This window comes from Leptodactylus fuscus, chromosome 2, assembly GCF_031893055.1.
Source record: "Leptodactylus fuscus isolate aLepFus1 chromosome 2, aLepFus1.hap2, whole genome shotgun sequence".
NCBI lineage: Eukaryota > Metazoa > Chordata > Amphibia > Anura > Leptodactylidae > Leptodactylus > Leptodactylus fuscus.
This window is the reverse complement of record NC_134266.1, coordinates 179696136-179711902: the sequence shown is the minus strand read 5'-3', so window position 1 is coordinate 179711902 and position 15767 is coordinate 179696136.

The following is a 15767-nucleotide window of genomic DNA, read 5'->3' as shown; positions in this document are numbered from 1 at the left end:
GCCCAGTTTGGGCAAATTCATGGTGGAGGGAGCCTCTAAACAGCCCAGTTTGGGCAAATTCATGGTGGAGGGAGCCTCTAACCAGCCCAGTTTGGACCAATTAATGGTGGAGGGAGCCTCTAACCAGCCCAGTTTGGACCAATTAATGGTGGAGGGAGCCTCTAACCAGCCCAGTTTGGACCAATTAATGGTGGAGGGAGCCTCTAACCAGCCCAGTTTGGACCAATTAATGGTGGAGGGAGCCTCTAACCACCCCAGTTTGGACCAATTCATGGTGGAGGGAGCCTCTAACCAGCCCAGTTTGGACCAATTCATGGTGGAGGGAGCCTCTAAAAAACCCAGTTTGGACCAATTCATGGTGGAGGGAGCCTCTAAACAGCCCAGTTTGGGCAAATTCATGGTGGAGGGAGCCTCTAAAAAACCCAGTTTGGACCAATTCATGGTGGAGGGAGCCTCTAACCAGCCCAGTTTGGACCAATTAATGGTGGAGGGAGCCTCTAAACAGCCAAGTTTGGACCAATTCATGGTGGAGGGAGCCTCTAAAAACCCCAGTTTGGACCAATTCATGGTGGAGGGAGCCTCTAACCAGCCCAGTTTGGACCAATTAATGGTGGAGGGAGCCTCTAACCAGCCCAGTTTGGACCAATTAATGGTGGAGGGAGCCTCTAACCACCCCAGTTTGGACCAATTCATGGTGGAGGGAGCCTCTAAACAGCCAAGTTTGGACCAATTCATGGTGAAGGGAGCCTCTAAAAACCCGTTTTGACCAATTCATGGTGGAGGGAGCCTCTAACCAGCCCAGTTTGGGCAAATTCATGGTGGAGGGAGCCTCTAAACAGCCCAGTTTGGGCAAATTCATAGTGGAGGGAGCCTCTAACCAGCCCAGTTTGGACCAATTAATGGTGGAGGGAGCCTCTAACCAGCCCAGTTTGGACCAATTAATGGTGGAGGGAGCCTCTAACCACCCCAGTTTGGACCAATTCATGGTGGAGGGAGCCTCTAAACAGCCAAGTTTGGACCAATTCATGGTGGAGGGAGCCTCTAAAAACCCCAGTTTGGACCAATTCATGGTGGAGGGAGCCTCTAACCAGCCCAGTTTGGGCAAATTCATGGTGGAGGGAGCCTCTAAACAGCCCAGTTTGGGCAAATTCATGGTGGAGGGAGCCTCTAACCAGCCCAGTTTGGACCAATTAATGGTGGAGGGAGCCTCTAACCAGCCCAGTTTGGACCAATTAATGGTGGAGGGAGCCTCTAACCAGCCCAGTTTGGACCAATTAATGGTGGAGGGAGCCTCTAACCACCCCAGTTTGGACCAATTCATGGTGGAGGGAGCCTCTAACCAGCCCAGTTTGGACCAATTCATGGTGGAGGGAGCCTCTAAAAAACCCAGTTTGGACCAATTCATGGTGGAGGGAGCCTCTAAACAGCCCAGTTTGGGCAAATTCATGGTGGAGGGAGCCTCTAAACAGCCCAGTTTGGGCAAATTCATGGTGGAGGGAGCCTCTAACCAGCCCAGTTTGGACCAATTAATGGTGGAGGGAGCCTCTAACCAGCCCAGTTTGGACCAATTCATGGTGAAGGGAGCCTCTAAACAGCCCAGTTTGGGCAAATTCATGGTGGAAGGAGCCTCTAACCAGCAGAGTTGTGGGAAAGCAGGGTGGAGGGAGCCTCTAACCAGCAGAGTTGGTGGAAATCAGGGTGGAGGGAGCCTCTAACCAGCAGAGTTGGGGGAAATCATGTTGGAGGGAGCCTAGTATTAGCAGAATTGTGCAACGCTTATGGTGGATGAGTATGAGGATGCGGAGGAATTGGAGAGGTTGAGTACAGACATGGAGTTTCATGTTGGGGTGCTTTACACAGGTGGGCACAAAAATGAAGGCTCTATCCAGTGGTGGTTCATTTTTATCAAAGTGAGCCGGTCGGCACTCTCAGCTGACAGACGGGTGCGCTTGTCAGTGATGATGCCACCGGCTGCACTGAACACCCTCTCAGATAGGACGCTGGCGGCAGGACAGGACAGCACCTCCAAGGCATATAGGGCAAGTTCAAGCCACAGGTCCAACTTCGACACCCAATACGTGTAGGGCGCAGAGGGGTCGGAGAGGACAGGGCTGTGGTCGGAAAGGTATTCCCGCAACATGCGCCTATACTTCTCACGCCTGGTGACACTAGGACCCTCCGTGGCGGCACTTTGGCGAGGGGGTGCCATCAAGGTGTCCCAGACCTTAGACAGTGTGCCCCTCGTTTATGTGGACCGGTGAGAACTTGGTTGCCTACTGGAGGAACTGCCCTCCCTGCCGCCAACGTCACATGCTGGAAACATCTCCATCATATTCTGCACCAATTGCCTGTGGCAAGCATTGATGCGATTGGCCCTCCCCTCTACCGGAATAAAAGACGAGATGTTGTTTTTATACCGGGGGTCAAGGATAGCAAAGATCCAGTACTGGTTGTCCTCCATGATTTTGACAATACGCTTGTCGGTTGTAAAGCACCCCAACATGAACTCAGCCATGTCTGCCACAGTGTTAGTTGGCATGACTCCTCTGGCCCCACCGGAAAGTTCAATCTCCATTTCCTCCTCATCCTCCATGTCTACCCATCCGCGCTGCAACAATGGGACGATTCGAAGTTGCCCGGAAGCCTCCTGTATCACCATCACATCATCGGACAACTCTTCTTCCTCCTCCTCCTCCTCCTCCTCCTCCATTAAACGCAGTGAAGCGGACAGATGTGTGGACCTACTCTCCAGCTGTGACGGATCGGATGCTATCCCTAACTCCTCTGTGTGATCTGAGTTATCCCTGATGTCAATCAGGGATTCTCTCAGAACACACAAGAGCGGGATTGTAAGGCTCACCATCGCATCCTCAGAGCTCACCCTCCTTGTGGACTCCTCAAAGACCCGTAGGATGTCACAAAGGTCTCTCATCCATGGCCACTCATGGATGTGAAACTGAGGCAGCTGACTTTGTGGCACCCTAGGGTTTTGTAGCTGGTATTCCATCAAAGGTCTCTGCTGCTCAACCACTCTATTCAACATCTGAAACGTTGAGTTCCAGCGTGTGGGGACGTCGCACAAAAGCCGGTGTGGTGGCACATGCAGGCGTTGCTGGAGAGATTTTAAGCTAGCAGCGGCTACTGTCGACTTGCGAAAGTGGGCGCACATGCGCCGCACTTTCACCAGTAGCTCTGGAACATTGGGGTAGCTCTTTAGGAAACGTTGCACCACTAGGTTGAAGACGTGGGCCAGGCATGGAACATGTTGGAGTCCGGCAAGCTCCAGAGCTGCTACCAGGTTCCGGCCGTTATCACAAACGACCATGCCTGGGCCCAGGTGCAGCGGCTCAAACCATATTGCCGTCTCATCGAGGAGGGCATCCCTCACCTCGGAGGCAGTGTGCTGTCTGTCCCCCAAGCTGATCAGCTTCAGCACAGCCTGCTGACGTCTACCAACGCCAGTGCTGCAACGTTTCCAACTCGTAGCTGGGGTCAATCTAACAGCGGAGGAGGAGGCGGTGGCGGAGGAGGAGGCGGTGGCGGAGGAGGAGGCGGTAGAGGAGGAGGAGGAGGGGGGTGTTCTTCTCGTGTCCCTGCCAGGAATGTTAGGCGGGGAGACGAGGTACACCGGGCCAGTTTGGGAAGCAGTCCCAGCCTCAACTACATTCACCCAGTGTGCCGTCAGTGAAATGTAGCGTCCCTGTCCGCATGCACTTGTCCACGCGTCGGTGGTCAAGTGGACCTTTGTGCAAAGCGCGGAACTAAGGGCCCGCCTGATGTTGAGTGACACGTGCTGGTGCAAGGCGGGGACGGCACACCGGGAGAAGTAGTGACGGCTAGGGACGGCATAGCGAGGTGCCGCAGTTGCCATCAGGTCCAGGAAGGCGGGAGTTTCAACAAGCCGGAACGCCAACATCTCCTGGGCCAGCAGTTTAGCGATGTTGGCGTTCAAGGCTTGCGCGTGTGGGTGGTTAGCAGTGTATTTCTGCCGCCGCTCCAATGTCTGAGAGATGGTGGGTTGTTGTAAAGAAACGCCTGATGGTGCCTTTGATGGTGCAGGAGAAGGAGATAAGACAGGACCAGGGGAGGATGAGGTAGAAGTCAACAAAGTGGCGGAGGCAGATGAAGTGGTGTCCTGGCTCGTCCTCTGGAGTGCATCGCCAGCACAGTCAGCAGTGGCAGTGGCAGAGGCAGAGGCAGTGGCAGAGGCAGTGGCAGTGGCGTGAACGGCAGGCGGCCTTTGTCCTGCCGTTGCTGCCTGCCACTGATTCCAGTGCTTGGATTCCAAATGACGGCGCATTGAAGTGGTGGACAGGTTGCTCTTCTCAGAGCCCCTAATCAATTTCGAGAGGCAAATTGTGCAGACAACACTATATCTGTCCTCGGCGCATTCCTTGAAAAAACTCCACACCTTCGAGAAACGTGCCCTCGAGGTGGGAGTTTTTCGGGGCTGGGTACGAACTGGAACATCTTGGGAGATTCCGGGTGTGGCCTGGCTTCGCCTAAGCTGCTGACCTCTGCCTCTGCCTCTAGCTACCCTTTTTGGTGCTGCACCTGCCTCAACATCCACACTACTTTCCCCGCTTGACATCCCCCCTGTCCAGGTCGGGTCAGTGTCCTCATCATCCACCACTTCCTCTTCCAACTCCTGTCTCATCTCCTCCTCCCGCACAATGCGCCGGTCAACTGGATGCCCTGACGGCAACTGCGTCACATCATCGTCGATGAGGGTGGGTTGCTGGTCATCCACCACCAAATCGAACGGAGATGGAGGAGACTCTAGTGTTTGAGCATCTGGACACAGATGCTCCTCTGTTAGGTTCGTGGAATCGTGACGTGGAGAGGCAGGTTGAGGGACAATGAAAGGAGCGGAGAACAGCTCTGGGGAGCAGGGACAGTTTGGGTTATTGTTCTGTAAAGCTTCGGAATTTTGGGAGGAAGGAAGACAAGACTGTTGGGTAATAGGAGGAGAGGAGGCAGAGTCTGACTGGCTGCTGGACAATGTGCTGTAAGCGTTCTCTGACAGCCATTGCAAGACCTGTTCCTGGTTCTCGGGCCTACTAAGGTTTGTACCCTGCAGTTTAGTTAATGTGGCAAGCAACCCTGGCACTGTGGAGTGGCGCAATGCTTGCTGCCCCACAGGAGTAGGCACGGGACGCCCTGTGGCTTCACTGCTACCTTGCTCCCCAGAACCATTCCCCCGACCTCGCCCACGGCCTCGTCCACGTCCCTTTCCGGGAGCCTTGCGCATTTTGAATTCCTAGTTAGAAATTGGCACTGTATACCAGTAGTAAAAATTGTGGGTGCACGTAACCCCAATATATTCTTTGAATTCCCAGTCAGACACTGGCACTATATGGCAGTAGCAAGAAATGAGGGTATTTATAACCCCAATATATTCTTTGAATTCCCAGTCAGACAATGGCACTGTATACCAGTAGTAAAAATTGTGGGTGCACGTAACCCCAATATATTCTTTGAATTACCAGTCAGAAACTGGCACTATATGGCAGTAGCAAGAAATGAGGGTATTTGTATTCCCAATATACTCTTTGAATTCCCAGTCAGACAATGGCACTGTATACCAGTAGTAAAAATTGTGGGTGCACGTAACCCCAATATATTCTTTGAATTACCAGTCAGAAACTGGCACTATATGGCAGTAGCAAGAAATGAGGGTATTTATAACCCCAATATATTCTTTGAATTCCCAGTCAGACAATGGCACTGTATACCAGTAGTAAAAATTGTGGGTGCACGTAACCCCAATATATTCTTTGAATTCCCAGTCAGAAACTGGCACTATATGGCAGTAGCAAGAAATGAGGGTATTTGTATTCCCAATATACTCTTTGAATTCCCAGTCAGACAATGGCACTGTATACCAGTAGTAAAAATTGTGGGTGCACGTAACCCCAATATATTCTTTGAATTACCAGTCAGAAACTGGCACTATATGGCAGTAGCAAGAAATGAGGGTATTTATAACCCCAATATATTCTTTGAATTCCCAGTCAGACAATGGCACTGTATACCAGTAGTAAAAATTGTGGGTGCACGTAACCCCAATATATTCTTTGAATTACCAGTCAGAAACTGGCACTATATGGCAGTAGCAAGAAATGAGGGTATTTGTATTCCCAATATACTCTTTGAATTCCCAGTCAGACAATGGCACTGTATACCAGTAGTAAAAATTGTGGGTGCACGTAACCCCAATATATTCTTTGAATTACCAGTCAGAAACTGGCACTATATGGCAGTAGCAAGAAATGAGGGTATTTATAACCCCAATATATTCTTTGAATTCCCAGTCAGACAATGGCACTGTATACCAGTAGTAAAAATTGTGGGTGCACGTAACCCCAATATATTCTTTGAATTACCAGTCAGAAACTGGCACTATATGGCAGTAGCAAGAAATGAGGGTATTTGTATTCCCAATATACTCTTTGAATTCCCAGTCAGACAATGGCACTGTATACCAGTAGTAAAAATTGTGGGTGCACGTAACCCCAATATATTCTTTGAATTACCAGTCAGAAACTGGCACTATATGGCAGTAGCAAGAAATGAGGGTATTTATAACCCCAATATATTCTTTGAATTCCCAGTCAGACAATGGCACTGTATACCAGTAGTAAAAATTGTGGGTGCACGTAACCCCAATATATTCTTTGAATTCCCAGTCAGAAACTGGCACTATATGGCAGTAGCAAGAAATGAGGGTATTTGTATTCCCAATATACTCTTTGAATTCCCAGTCAAACAATGGCACTGTATACCAGTAGTAAAAATTGTGGGTGCACGTAACCCCAATATATTCTTTGAATTACCAGTCAGAAACTGGCACTATATGGCAGTAGCAAGAAATGAGGGTATTTATAACCCCAATATATTCTTTGAATTCCCAGTCAGACAATGGCACTGTATACCAGTAGTAAAAATTGTGGGTGCACGTAACCCCAATATATTCTTTGAATTACCAGTCAGAAACTGGCACTATATGGCAGTAGCAAGAAATGAGGGTATTTATAACCCCAATATATTCTTTGAATTCCCAGTCAGACAATGGCACTGTATACCAGTAGTAAAAATTGTGGGTGCACGTAACCCCAATATATTCTTTGAATTACCAGTCAGAAACTGGCACTATATGGCAGTAGCAAGAAATGAGGGTATTTATAACCCCAATATATTCTTTGAATTCCCAGTCAGACAATGGCACTGTATACCAGTAGTAAAAATTGTGGGTGCACGTAACCCCAATATATTCTTTGAATTACCAGTCAGAAACTGGCACTATATGGCAGTAGCAAGAAATGAGGGTATTTGTATTCCCAATATACTCTTTGAATTCCCAGTCAGACAATGGCACTGTATACCAGTAGTAAAAATTGTGGGTGCACGTAACCCCAATATATTCTTTGAATTACCAGTCAGAAACTGGCACTATATGGCAGTAGCAAGAAATGAGGGTATTTATAACCCCAATATATTCTTTGAATTCCCAGTCAGACAATGGCACTGTATACCAGTAGTAAAAATTGTGGGTGCACGTAACCCCAATATATTCTTTGAATTACCAGTCAGAAACTGGCACTATATGGCAGTAGCAAGAAATGAGGGTATTTGTATTCCCAATATACTCTTTGAATTCCCAGTCAGACAATGGCACTGTATACCAGTAGTAAAAATTGTGGGTGCACGTAACCCCAATATATTCTTTGAATTACCAGTCAGAAACTGGCACTATATGGCAGTAGCAAGAAATGAGGGTATTTATAACCCCAATATATTCTTTGAATTCCCAGTCAGACAATGGCACTGTATACCAGTAGTAAAAATTGTGGGTGCACGTAACCCCAATATATTCTTTGAATTCCCAGTCAGAAACTGGCACTATATGGCAGTAGCAAGAAATGAGGGTATTTGTATTCCCAATATACTCTTTGAATTCCCAGTCAAACAATGGCACTGTATACCAGTAGTAAAAATTGTGGGTGCACGTAACCCCAATATATTCTTTGAATTACCAGTCAGAAACTGGCACTATATGGCAGTAGCAAGAAATGAGGGTATTTATAACCCCAATATATTCTTTGAATTCCCAGTCAGACAATGGCACTGTATACCAGTAGTAAAAATTGTGGGTGCACGTAACCCCAATATATTCTTTGAATTCCCAGTCAGAAACTGGCACTATATGGCAGTAGCAAGAAATGAGGGTATTTGTATTCCCAATATACTCTTTGAATTCCCAGTCAAACAATGGCACTGTATACCAGTAGTAAAAATTGTGGGTGCACGTAACCCCAATATATTCTTTGAATTACCAGTCAGACACTGGCACTATATGGCAGTAGCAAGAAATGAGGGTATTTATAACCCCAATATATTCTTTGAATTCCCAGTCAGACAATGGCACTGTATACCAGTAGTAAAAATTGTGGGTGCACGTAACCCCAATATATTCTTTGAATTACCAGTCAGAAACTGGCACTATATGGCAGTAGCAAGAAATGAGGGTATTTGTATTCCCAATATACTCTTTGAATTCCCAGTCAGACAATGGCACTGTATACCAGTAGTAAAAATTGTGGGTGCACGTAACCCCAATATATTCTTTGAATTACCAGTCAGAAACTGGCACTATATGGCAGTAGCAAGAAATGAGGGTATTTATAACCCCAATATATTCTTTGAATTCCCAGTCAGACAATGGCACTGTATACCAGTAGTAAAAATTGTGGGTGCACGTAACCCCAATATATTCTTTGAATACCCAGTCAGACACTGGCACTATATGGCAGTAGCAAGAAATGAGGGTATTTGTATTCCCAATATATTCTTTGAATTCCCAGTCAGACAATGGCACTGTATACCAGTAGTAAAAATTGTGGGTGCACGTAACCCCAATATATTCTTTGAATTACCAGTCAGACACTGGCACTATATGGCAGTAGCAAGAAATGAGGGTATTTGTATTCCCAATATATTCTTTGAATTCCCAGTCAGACAATGGCACTGTATACCAGTAGTAAAAATTGTGGGTGCACGTAACCCCAATATATTCTTTGAATTCCCAGTCAGACACTGGCACTATATGGCAGTAGCAAGAAATGAGGGTATTTGTATTCCCAATATATTCTTTGAATTCCCAGTCAGACAATGGCACTGTATACCAGTAGTAAAAATTGTGGGTGCACGTAACCCCAATATATTCTTTGAATTACCAGTCAGAAACTGGCACTATATGGCAGTAGCAAGAAATGAGGGTATTTGTATTCCCAATATATTCTTTGAATTCCCAGTCAGACAATGGCACTGTATACCAGTAGTAAAAATTGTGGGTGCACGTAACCCCAATATATTCTTTGAATTCCCAGTCAGACACTGGCACTATATGGCAGTAGCAAGAAATGAGGGTATTTGTATTCCCAATATATTCTTTGAATTCCCAGTCAGACAATGGCACTGTATACCAGTAGTAAAAATTGTGGGTGCACGTAACCCCAATATATTCTTTGAATTACCAGTCAGAAACTGGCACTATATGGCAGTAGCAAGAAATGAGGGTATTTGTATTCCCAATATATTCTTTGAATTCCCAGTCAGACAATGGCACTGTATACCAGTAGTAAAAATTGTGGGTGCACGTAACCCCAATATATTCTTTGAATTCCCAGTCAGACACTGGCACTATATGGCAGTAGCAAGAAATGAGGGTATTTGTATTCCCAATATATTCTTTGAATTCCCAGTCAGACAATGGCACTCTATACCAGTAGTAAAAATTGTGGGTGTATATAGCCCCAATTCTATTGCTAGGGGACTTGCAGGGTATTTCTGGGGTGAAGGTGGGGGGGCACACCGTTGGAACGGGTATCGGGGTATATATCGGGTATACGGGAATACACTGACAGTGTATTCCATTCAGGATCCTGGGAAAGCTGGGTTGCGGCGATTGAGCCCGTCAGTGCCACGTTACACTGACAAGCTTCTCCCTGGAATTTAGCTCTTATAAAAGCTGTTGGTTGTCTTCTCCTTCCTATCCTAGCCTGTCCCTGCCTACCCAGAATCTAAGCCCTAGCTAGCTGGACGGAAACCTCCGTCCTCGGTGAATTGCAAGCTCAGAATGACGCGAACCTGGGCGGCGCTGTTCTTTTAAATTAGAGGTCACATGTTTTCGGCAGCCAATGGGTTTTGCCTACTTTTTTCAACGTCACCGGTGTCGTAGTTCCTGTCCCACCTACCCTGCGCTGTTATTGGAGCAAAAAAGGCGCCAGGGAAGGTGGGAGGGGAATCGAGTAATGGCGCACTTTACCACGCGGTGTTCGATTCGATTCGAACATGCCGAACAGCCTAATATCCGATCGAACATGAGTTCGATAGAACACTGTTCGCTCATCTCTACAAAGCATGCATTATTTTATGAAATGTGCATACCATAAGTGACAATAGGAAATTTGTTGTATAAATGAACTGCTCTAAAAATGCTAAGTTCCCAAATCACCAATTAGGATACGGATTTACTAAAAATAAAGTATTATATTTTGAAAGTATTATACAGTAAATTCTTTCCTTCATTGCTAGGGACACCTGTGCTTGCTTGAATTGAAGGAAGGGAAAGGCTTGACATAGAACGGATTTAAGAGCTTTACTATATTTAATAAGTAGATATTTCTTGTCTTTTACATTACATTGCTTTGGCCGGCCATCAATATGTTGAGTAGCACTGGCAAAGTATAATGATTATGGAATATACAAAGACTGACAATCTTGTGGAGGTAAGAAATGGGTTTAATGGCAATTCACGGAAAGCAGCTGTTGGGGATAGTAGCATAAATGGCTAAGTAGCAGATCCATAACTTCCCCTAAATCAGATTGGAGTAATCATCAGGAAAATTTTCCCATATGTCAGATGAGCTGAGTTCAAACCCAAGGTTATGGCAAGGACATAGGCCATATTAAGGTTACAAAGTCTGGCTACAATTAAAATGTTCAATGCAGAAATTGTGATGATGCTTAAGGGAGCTATTGCACTTTAGTCCTAAATAATTGCACACAAGGAAATTACTCATTACAAAATTATTAGAGACTCTGCGAAAAGGGTTTACAAGTGTATTTTGCAAATGAAAAACTTCATAACTGTGCCATACGTTTATGGATTTGGACTAGAAAACAGTAACATTATACAATTTCACTCATTATGTTTCATTTTGTGTTCTAATACTCCTATGCATAAACCTCAGATAGTCATCATAAACAGCAACATCCATATTTTACTACACACCCTAGAGTATTCATAAGATAATGGAATATGACATGTCGTGTTGGATCACATTAGTCAATTGCTTTCCTTCACATTTGTTTCTTATGTCTGTACTAATTGAAGTGCTATTGATTTGCTCTTTGAACCAATGTCATAGTCATTGTACAGTATTTCACTTCCTCTTTTGACAAGGTTCCTACTAAAGTACAAGAGAGTAGAGATGAGCGAACACTAAAATGACCAAGGTTCGAAATCCGATTAAAACAGCCGCACACTGTTCGGCTGTTCAAACGGATTTCAAACCCCTTTATAGTCTATGGGGGGAAATGCTCATTTCAGGGGTAAGCAAAATTCGATAACATTATACTTACCAAGTCCACAAGTGACGGTCGGGCTGGATTCCCCTTGAAGTCTTCTCCCGGCGCAGCGCCACTGCGGCGTCTTCCGGCTGGAATTCACTCTGCCTAGGCATCGGCTCTGCCCGGCCCGGTGCCTGAGCAGAGCCGACTGCGCATGCGAGGGCATGCCCGCGCATGCGCAGTCGGCTCTGCCTAAGCCGGATGCCTAGGCAGAGTGAATTCCAGCCAGAAGACGCGGCGGGGACGCTGCACGGAGAAGACTTCTAAAGGTAAGAGAAGAACCAGTATTGATTGGCAGAATGTATAGCATTCTGCCAATCAACGCTGGTTATGCATCGAACCTTAAACTTCGAACAGCTAGTAGTGTTCGATCGAGTACGAGTATCTCGAATACCGTAGTATTCGATCGAACACCTACTTGATCGAACACTACTCGCTCATCTCTACAAGAGAGAATAAATTGTTTTTATATCACAACTTTTATATATTCTACACCCATTCTAGCAATATTCATACTGCATTATAAAAACATACTAACTTGATAGGAAATTTTCTGTGATAGACTTACTATTGTCTGAGCTAGACTGTGGAGTGGTGTCTATAGCCAGCCATACAATAAGCGCTAATAAGCCGGCCATACAATAAGCACATATACTTGACTCATACAGGTACTTTGGTTGCCACTAATATGCTAACTTTACAACCTAAGATCTATATTATCATAGAATATAATTTGATCAGTTTACCAGTGGGTCATTAATGGTCTGGGGAGGCTTATCCTTGGGTGGTCACACAAACCTCCACGTGATATCAAATGGTACCCTGACTACTGTTAGGTGGTAGAGATGGCCAACCTGACTCATAGCCAGACTTGACCTGAATAATACAAATTTGTCTTGGGGTGAAGTGACCACCGCACTATACTCTAATGTTTCTTCAGACTATATTGTATAATGAATGGAAGTCCAGGGAAGGTGACAAAAAAGAAATCGTATCATATCAATATATCAATCATATCATATCATTGCATCATTTTTCTTTTCAGCACCCAGAGTGTAATAATGTCACTTTAATTTGACATAACTTTGACTGTGTTTGCTTTAGAGAGCAAGAAATTGGATAAATAGGTTCCTAGTATTGCTGATAGTGTTCTATACATGTTTTAGCCATATTAAGGTGTATTAAGGTTGTACTGAACTTGATCAACCTGAAACGAACCTTGGGCCCAAGCCACAGAACTCAAAACTAAACACATTCAGGGAGATTCACTCATCTCTATTAGGTACCAGAATCCTCTAAATCATTGTAAGGTTTTATGGTAGTTTAGTGGTCCTTGGGTTCCTTCTACTGCAGGGCTGCACCTAGTCTATTGTGAACCTGGGTCCCTCTGGGCATTATGAATCAATGCATCCAATACCACCAAGTAGCACCAGTCTATCCAGGAGCTCACTGATGCTTTGATGCAAGTTTGTAAGGAGATCCCCCAGGACACCATCTGCCATCTCATCAGAAATTGGCAAGAGTGCATACAGACACCACAGAGTTATATTATGATTTGCCATGATGAATTACATGACAATTTTAAAAATGTCATTTTGTTCTCAAGAAATTACACAATTTAGATCAGGAAAGACTTTTAGCTTGAATCTTTTGTTCATTGAGATATTACCTGTACACTTAATTTTTTGAGCAGAGTATATATTCTATAATAATAATAATAATAATAATAATAATAATAATAATAATAATAATTAATATTAATAATATAGAATTACATTTATATTATATTAAACCACATTAACCCCACTTACTGCACCTACATTTTCCAAGTCTGTATAATATATTCTAGAAATATAGATGTACACAGTATGTTAGGTTGGCAATGAAATCAGGAAAAAAAAAGCTAGCAATATGAAACACAAAACAGGATAGTGGATAGAAACAGAGAAGAGTAAAGGCAAAAAGACTGTGTTGCCTATCTAGTCTAACCTTACGTAATTTTATTTTTCTCTTATAGAAGTTGTCTATCTCAAACATGTTTACATTTCCTTCTGTGGAATTTCAAACCACATCTGCTAGAGGTTTGTTCCAAGAACTTACTACACTTTCAGTTAAATAATATTTCCTGTCATTTTTGGATTTTGCCCTCTTGCTTCTTATTAAAACAGTTCACTCTTGGGCCTTAGAGGGATTTTGTCATTACAGGCACTTATGGGGGTCTAAAAGTCCCTCTGCATCCACCATGTGAATGAAGCACATTTGCCCGACTGGTACTCCATTCTGATACTTCTATGGAGCTTCCAGAATCACAATCTCCAGAAGCCCCATAGAATTGAATGGAGCACGGATTGGGTAATGCCACACAAAGCAAAACAGCTAAAAATGCAGCATAAAACCCCCCAGTAAAAACATAGTTGCTGCGTTTTCCTAAGCAATTTTTCTTCTCCTATCAAGTCTATAGGGAAATGCTTATGATTCTTAAATAAGGTTGAGCTGATCTTGAAATTTCAGAATTGTTTTTAAAATCCAATTTCCAATCATTTTCCATTCGAACCCGATCCGGATCCCAATTCCGATCCCAATGGGATATTTTTTAATAATCGAAGATCAGATTTTAAAAGCGATCCTATTCACTACACAGCATGGAGTCCAAAAATTGTTTACACTGTGTAGTGATTAAAAAAAAATCCCCCGGCTACTTAGCCCCCCTGGTGTCCGCTTACCTGCACAGATCCGCTGCCACTCCCCCGCCTCCCTAGGCTAGTGTTAGAGATGATGGGAGTAGGCGGGGCTTGTTGTGGCTTAGGAGAGTGTGGACAGGGAGACGTGAGTGCATCACTCACGTCTCCCCTCCCAGTACCCGCCCACACTCTCCTAAGTCACAAGCCCCGCCTTCTCCCACCATCTCTAACACTACTCTAGGGAGGTGGGGGTGCTCTGAAGGCATGTCAATGAGAGAGAAGAGGAGCAAGAAGAACGCGGAGCGGCAGCGGGTCTGTGCAGGTAAGTTGAACAAAGTTCGCTAGTAGATTGATACTATCTACACTTCTGTTTCCTCCCTGCTGTGCCATATACTGGACTCTGCTACATCTCCATAACTGTACATTGACTTGTCTATCTACATCTCAGATGTAGCAGAGCTGAATATACGGTAAAGCAGGGATGAAGAGTAGATAGACAAGTCAATGTACAGTAGTATCTATACTGGCTTATTATATGGCGAGTGCCTCGTTGTCCTCACAGCATCGCAGCACCGAGTGATTTACCGCAGCCTGCTACTCTTCTGCTTCATCCCTGTTTTACCGTATACTCATCTCTGCTACATCTGAGATGTAGCAGACCCAAGTATACTGCACAACAGGGAGGAATTGTCAATTTAATCTCAGATGTAGCAAAGCTAAGTATACGGTAAAACGGGGACGAAGCAGAAGAGGGGCTGGCTGCGGTAAATGCATAGGAATGAATGCTTCCATTCATTCCTATGGGTGCATGCTATTCGAAACGGGAGTTATAATATGAAAGGATTATCTTATCTTATAATGAATGGGATTGAAACATTCCGGCAGGTTTCCGTCTCCTGCCTCTGTTTTGTGCAGGAATCGGAAACCTGCAGAATGAAGTACGGGCGTGGATGTAAACAAGCCCTTAGCTGAATATTAAAAAAAACTTTGTACTATATCTGTTCCCTTTTCCACGTAATAGGGTGCTCCCCTCCACCTTATCTTCAGTCTGACTGTTTACATAGAAACCATAACAATATCCAGCTCACACACAGGAGAGGGAATGGTGGAGAAGAATGAAGTTTTATTAATTGATTAATTGCTTCATTTTGAGTACTGGCAGATGGTTTCTTGAAGTATAGCAGTGTTAAAAAAGCTCCCTGGCTCACAGTGTAGTAGAGTGTATCCGCTACAGTTAATAGTGTGTGTTGTGTGTTGAGATGTGGTAAATAGGCCAAATTATGGTCAGCCATAAATGTAGTATTTATGTGAATAAATGGGCCAAAGTCTTCAGATATATTGTTTATAATCAACATCAGGCTAAGCAGAGATCACTTCACACAGAGAACTAAATGATCCTGAGTCTTTCTTTCTTTACAGTTTCTATGACTGCTAGTATCTATTCTATCTGCT